The 7,478-nt window shown below is 40.6% G+C and overlaps 1 long non-coding RNA gene across 1 annotated transcript; it reads left to right on the forward strand.

Annotated features, from left to right (window-relative positions):
- Window positions 1-313: 313 nt before the first annotated feature.
- LOC124308987 (uncharacterized) lies at window positions 314-7,053 on the forward strand. The gene is made up of 3 exons (XR_006909157.1): window positions 314-325; window positions 3,094-3,101; window positions 6,924-7,053. It is a non-coding gene; the product is annotated as an uncharacterized LOC124308987 (long non-coding RNA).
- The last annotated feature ends 425 nt before the right edge of the window (window positions 7,054-7,478 follow it).

Consider the following 7,478-nt stretch of genomic DNA (forward strand, 5'->3'; position numbering starts at 1 on the left):
TTTCATTTAATTTTCTATAATCGATAACTAATCGCCATCGTTTATTTCCTTTTGAATCTTCTTTCTTTGGTACAATCCATAGCGGTGAATTATACGGTGAATTTGATGGTTCTATGATATTCATTTTTAATAAATCTGTAATCTGTTTCTCAATTTCTGGCTTTCGAAAAGAAGGATGCCTGTACTGTCTGGTGTTGACGGGTATCTCGTCTGTGGTTAGTATACGGTGCATGCATGTGTTAGTAACTCGCAGGGGTTCTCCGGGGATGTGAAAAAGGTCAGCATACTCGTCGATTAAGAGAGCAACTGCTTTACGCTCTTCTGAGTTCAAATGGTCTAATCGCAATAAATTGAATACTTCATTAGCGCAGTTTCCTCGCGTCCGAGTTATCGCGTGCTCTAAAGTTTCACATTTTATGCTATTACTATCCTCGTCTACGCTTGTATCGAAAGGGTACAAGGGAATCACGGGAATTTCCATTTCAACATCTTCATCCAGTGTGTTAATCGCGTACAAATAAGCTATTCCATTATTATTTGAAACAACGGTTTCGCCTATGTATATACCTTCCTGCGTATCTAAGCGCGGTACGTAACCCTCTAAAATTTCCGTGTTCTTGACTCGAATAAACATCGTGGTTTTCTGTCTGGCCAGCAGCAGTACGCATTCTGTTTCTGAGAACGGTATGTTGACCTTGTTTAGGGTCACGGACTTTGTTCGATAATCGATCTTTCCGTCATTGTCATGCATAAATTCTGATCCTATAATACCTGTATAATTTAATGGAAAATCTTGTGAAACTACATTGAATTCTCCGAGAATATTATTAATCCTGATTTCAATTTTTCCTAATGTCATTGGCTTGTCAACTTTTGAGACTCCATTAAGTTCGTAAGTAATCGAGGCATCGATTGATTCTGGATTTTTCAATTCACTTATTCTCATCAAATTTAATTGAGATCCTGTATCTACTAAAAATTTTCCATTTTTGTGTTTGAGATCTTTTGATTCTATAATTATTGATGTGATCTATGATTTGGGGATATTGAACCGATATTAAATTCAGCACTTCGGATTTCTGGTGCATTTTTATTTTCTGTATTGGGCCTTATTACTTTGCTACCTGACGCTGGGTCTCGGAGTTTCTCGTCGTCGCGTCTGTTCGAGGGGAGGCTCGAGCGTTTCCCGCTTGTGTATTAGTGACGCTGTTTGTCTCTGTATTGCCTCCTTCACGCCTCCTATTATTATAAGTGCGTTTTCTACAATCTCGGATAATGTGACCTATTTTCTTACAATAATTGCATTGTAGGTTAGCATTCGGATTCGAATTTTGAATTGTTGCTCCATTGTTTTTATTTTTTAAGTAACGGCATTCGTCTATTACGTGGTTATTTCGTTTGCAGTATCGACAGTATTTATCTATCTGCTGATTTGAGTTTGATATATTTGCTTGACTTGAATTATTTTGTCGATTGCCATTGATTCGAGAATTTGAATTTTTATTCCGGTTTATTGCATTTGAACTATCTGTTTGAGCAGTATAACAAGCTTTTTCTTCGAATGCTTTAATTGTTGGTTTATAGATATTTTCGACGTTCTTGACATTTTTTTGACGCTTTTCTAATTCCATAGCTTCGGTCACTACTTCTTGCAATGTGTTATACGTAGATTTCGACAGGAAAAGGGAGTATCTGGAAAGTAGTCCGGCTATGAATGATCTTACTGCAACTTTAATTGCCCATGATTTTAGTGATTGAGCATCAGTTGTTTCTGCTAAATCAATTTCTGCTAATGTCATCTGCAAGTGAGTGCCTATTCTGTAATTGAAGTCAATAATTTGTTCATCTTGTTTTTGTTCAAAGTCGTTAAGTTCTTTCATCCAAGTGTGTAGGTCTTTGTCTGGTTTGAAGTGAGTTCTTAAAAATTTCGGAAGTTCATCGATTGTTCGTATTTTTGCGTTTGTTAAACGTTCAAGTGGTTCTCCCTTACATTTTGAACGTGACATTTTAACTAGAAATTCTTCTCCGCATTGTGGTATGAATTGTTTAACACTTTCAAATTCATCTACGAATGTTTGAATCGAACAACCAGCAGATGTACCATCAAATTCTGGTATTATTTTGTAAACATCTTTGTAATCGAATTTATGGATATATGATGATCCATCTACTCTAAGCGATGTATTGGGATTTGTGGTACTTGTATTCTGTTGGGTGCTAGTTTCCATGGGAACTTGAGTATTATCGTTATCAGGTATTTTGAAAATTGTATTTTGACTTCCGTTACGGAGACTATAAGCAATGAATGACGATTCTCAGGGGTTGGGCGGGAGGGCGAAGTTTCCGTTGAAATTGATGTTCTGCGATGCCAGCTTCTACGATGCGAAGGTCTGTGATGCGAAGGTCTGCGATGCGAAGGTCTGCGATGAAAAGATCTACGGTGCCACGTTCAATGTTGCGAAATTCTCCGGTGCTACGTTCTGCGATGCACAATTCTTCGATATCGTCTGGTAATATGTTGTTGATGACAGTTGTTGTAGATGTTTAATCAACAATGTTTGTTGACAACAGTTTGAAGAAGTTTAATTCGATGATGATTTGGTCACAATCATTTATCAGTTATATCGTCGATGTGTATTCCCAATGTTGAAAAATTTTTCCGAGTTTTCGAAGATTTCAGTAGCGTTGATTGTTTGATGATTATTTAATTATTTCCAGTTGGCTCTCGCACACGCTGCCACCATTTTATTTATATTGTAGAGCTGTTACGTTCCGAGAGGAACGTTTCGAGTCGATTCTGATTCGCCGCGTGATTTAAATTGTTCTTCTGACTTACGTAGTTGGTATATGTAAATCTCGGGAATCCGCTGATCAGCTCCTCAGATCTTCTCGTTCAACTCGCCTACAATTCTGAGAGTTTGTTAGCTAAGGCTCGTGCCAACCATCACTATGCGTGATTGAAATAATTATTTATGACAACACTTGGGTTAATTACACATTTATTAACAGTCTCCTTCTAGTTCTCGATGGTAGGTTTACAATTGTGGTACAGATTAGTGTCAATCAGTATCGCAGTGAGAAATTGTTAACAAGTCTCGGAGGTTCTGAATGACTTATAACGATTTGATTCCAGGATTTCGGTAGAGATCTGATCTGTTCTCTATGATGTCTGAAGTTCTTCTCTATGTTCTGTTCTCCGGAAAGATTGAATTAGAGGAAAAGTAGGAGGAGTTCAAAAGGAGTCGCGGTTTCTCGCGGGTCTCGGATGATTGGTTAAGGATGATGAAATAATTGAGGGTAAGATTTCTGTTTCGTGCATGAGATCTCAGTGGTGGATTAGCGCGAGGTAGTTGGTTTAGAGAAGCAAGCGGCGAAGCGTTAATTGGTCTTATCATCATTAAAATGAAGGCGCTATCTTGAATTCTGAGAATGAGGGTTTCTTTCTCTGTGAACTATCCGTGATTTCTCTTCCCTGTTTCCGGTATTTAGTCTACTCGATTATCTTAACTATTGCAGGTGTTTATTACTTTGGGTTTATTACGGTTGAGATCGTAAATCAAAGGTTTTATGTGAAAGCTAATGTTGAAAGGTATAACGGTTAAATGGAAAAAATATATATACCGTGTATGTTATGAATTCGACTGATGAAATAACGGTGAATCTAGCGTATGTGAACTATCGATATAAGAATTTGGACGTTATGATGGTAACTATGTGTGTTGGTATTAATCTATGACTATCGGTAAAAGCACGTAAGGCTCTCTTATGGTAACTGCACGCTGGTCAGGTAGGGCGCAGAGAGGGCGCCGCCGTGGATACCGGCTGGCACGTAACAGAGTGGTGGTCAGAAGTACGAGAATTCTACGCAATTGTGCCTTCGCCCATATCAAGACATCCTGTTGCACTGCAGGAGGCTTTTTATGGGTTCACGGGCCCTACTTATGGGTCAGAGGATTCTGCGACGATCACCGTATTTGAGTTTAGACGTCAGACGCAATGCTGGGCTTGGTTCAGATACGGCTCCCTAGTACCTGAGGACTTTTATTAAAAGAGACGAAATTCGTTGAGTACGTTGAATACCCTCCTGCGATTCAGAGTGGTGTTCGAGGGCTCTCGTAGTGATGGAGTCCACGTCGTGGGATCGTGAGTTGTATCGACTGCTGGTCCCTCGCTGGGATGTGTTGCTCCGCGAAACAGATGTGCGGATGTGTCCTGAGTCGGACGAATTAGCGATCTACTCGGCCTGTTATTCGATCGCTGATAAATGGATAAATAGATATCAAGCCACGCTTGTGTCTGACTTTTATACCTGCTAGTCGTCCAGTTTCACAGGTTTCGGGAATAGTGATTGGCCGTGCCCCTTGAAGAGGGAGCATGGTAAATCGCGTGATTCGGTTGGTTTACTGGTGCATGGTGGGGTTTACCGAGTGTGTCGCAAATTTTGGGCTTGTCATCGGTAGGAATAATATTGGGAGCTCGGGTTGACCGTCAGGTGCCGGCACGCTGACGAGGCGTATATATATATATTGTAACGTGGCGATGTAGAGTCGCCAGTCACAAGGGCACACAACCTTTATTATTTCTAGTTTACGTGTCCTCAATAGGGTAGTCCAACCGAACTCGATACAAAATAGGCAATAACTACTTTTAACTAATTCTTTCTTTGTAAATTCTGTATTTCGCGCTTCGGCGCACGCTAATAAGGTACTTGGACGACAACGGTCCCGACCACCGAGGGACCGATAGCTATCGTTTTCAGCTCTCGACGACTTCGCCTACCGACGGTCTAATCAGACTATACTGGCTACCTTGGTGCACTTCTTTTGCTACTGGGGTAGCATCCACCTGAACCTTCCGTATCGCCTCGACTGCCGGTGAACAGGGAGATAAAAATCCTCCCAACGGCCGAGGGCACCGCTCCTCAAGGAGGAACCAGCCGCCCGCTCTATCGGATGCCGTAAGGATGGCGTGAAGGGCAGACCGTAGCCTGCCACCTTCCGACTTACCGGCCTGGTGCCGGACCGACCCCGAACCACTACGTCCAGGTTGATAAAGCCATCGTTCCGAGGATCGACGCTGCCTTCCTATCGGCAAGGACTAATTGTGTGGGTCGTGGTCCACGGTTTGGCCAACCGTCTGACTGCACGACCTCGAGTACAGGCAGCTAGCTACTGTCTGTGCGAAAGCCGGTGGAGGTGAACAATGAGGCGTCACTCTCGACTTGGTAACTTTGGCCGAGAGGCACCCTGTGTATGCCTCTGTCAAAGAAGTCCCCGATGATAGGCAACCTGGATCGTAAACTGAAGCAGCTACAAAATCGTATGAGTTGGTGTCAATGACGGAATCACGAGCAGCACATTACGCATCATCTAGCGGTGATTTTGGAAAACGCATGACCACGCCGTAACCAATATTCGCCACAGGTGGATGGCCTATTTGCGGTGGGGGTCAATCAACCAATCAGAGGGAAGAAGAATCACCTTACGCCAACCGCGAGATCGGCGAGCCGAACTCAGACCTCCTTCTATTCTACGCTTGACCTGCTGAGTGACAGCTACGAATTTCTGAATCCTCCTGATATAAGCTCTCGATCCTTTTTCCTCTACCGCTACCGTTTCTATCTTACTATCATTTTGCTCTACCGTTAGATTCTTGCTGTAAATTTAAGTCCTTTCCGTCCTTTCTTTTTTCCCCTGTTGAATATCACAAGTTTTATATAAATTAGACTCAGTGTTGTGTGCCTGAGATGATCTGGTAAGGTAAGGCTTCTGCCTCAGTATTGTATCGTTACGAAGTTGCTCATAATTTCTATTCTTATGGTATTCATCGACTTTACGTGAATCATGGTCCACGGATTAGAGTTGCAATAAACCGCCGTGTGACTGCATGATTTTGGTCATTAATATTGTATTTATCGTTTCTTGGTTGCATCGTGCGATGCCAGTTTTGTGTGAATCATAGTCCACGGATTAGAGTTGCAGTGAGCCGCCGTGTGACTGCATGATTTCAGTAATTAATTATTTTCGTGTCTGAGCGACCTCGTAACTGCCGAATAATTAATTCTTTTGTATTTTCAACTTTTCTGATTATTTGTGAATTACTATTGGCCTGCTTCTGTATTTTCTATCGCATTTTGAGCCCTATTGGCTTTATGTTTCATTTCATACTTTTTTGTGATAGTAGTGTGCCTTATATTTCATTTCTGTTATTGCTTATTATATTTTTATTTATTTTTGTGCCTATTGTATCGTATATCGAGTTCCTTGGAGTACAACCGAGCGTAGAATCAGTCTCTAAATATTACCGTACCCTCTTTCTATTGCTATTGGCAATTTTATATTATTTTCGCCTGTTATTCTTTTCTCCGTATCTTGTTAAGTCAAGTTCTGCGTATTATTCTTGATTCTTTTGTACTGCAGTGTATTTAGTGTATTTCTTCATTTTGTGAACTCTCCGAATTTCTCACTCTCTCATCATTTTGTATTTTGTATTCTCTCAAAAGTTATGTTAGGAATTCATTGTTTAATTTCTCAGGTCCGTAATTATTATAAATTATTGATTCTATCGTTTATGAATAATTCTACCGAAAGTTATCTAGTCGATTGTTTACGCTACCGATTTTGTAAATTGTTGATGAATGTCAATCTCTCGTACTGGTCATAATCTATGGTGAGTTCGTCGTATTATCTACCGGGCTATCGTTACCTTGTTTTCTACCGATTGCAGTAAAGTTCTCGCGTGTCTAATTGACGGAATAATAATTTTCGTAGCGTGATTTGCAACTTGGGTAAGAGCACGTCGCCCAGTGACGTGTAGTTTAAGTAAATTTTTGCATTATATCGCTTCTCCCGACCTACGTTCATTCTTCTCTGTTAACTACCGTCTCTCGTTCCAAGGCTACCGTTTAATTCTATTCTACCGAGATCTTTGTGAAGAACGATTGCTTATTTTATTAACTACCGCTGTCGATACCATTTCGTTTGCCTGTCTCAACCATGTAACCTTCCCGACAATGTATGATCGATTGACCTGTTCATTTTTCCTGACTTGAGTTCATTCTTTATTTCACTATTTTCTTTAATTCTGTAATTATTGTTAGCTGCCTTGAATACCGTCACTCTACTAGTTCCTGTGAGTACCTGAGCCTAGCCAGCCATACAACGGGTTCTCTATTTATTTTTCGTACGATTTCGTCTTATTTTTATTGATTCGTATTATTAGTTGAAGATCGACACTAACGCGTCTGGCACCCAACATAATTGATTTTGTCATAGTTTAATATTCTGAATAAGTGGAGAATCGCTCCAAAGTGTCAACGGTAAGTCCTCCTCCGAGGGTAAAAGAATTTTGCATTTCAATATATACATAAATATATATACAGTGTCTCATTACAGGTAGATAAAAAGTACGCATGTACGCACGCACATACACATATATATATTAGGGTGTTTCAAAAAACGACGAATTTTTTTTTCCTA

This window comes from Neodiprion virginianus, chromosome 7, assembly GCF_021901495.1.
Source record: "Neodiprion virginianus isolate iyNeoVirg1 chromosome 7, iyNeoVirg1.1, whole genome shotgun sequence".
Classification (NCBI taxonomy): Eukaryota; Metazoa; Arthropoda; class Insecta; order Hymenoptera; family Diprionidae; genus Neodiprion; species Neodiprion virginianus.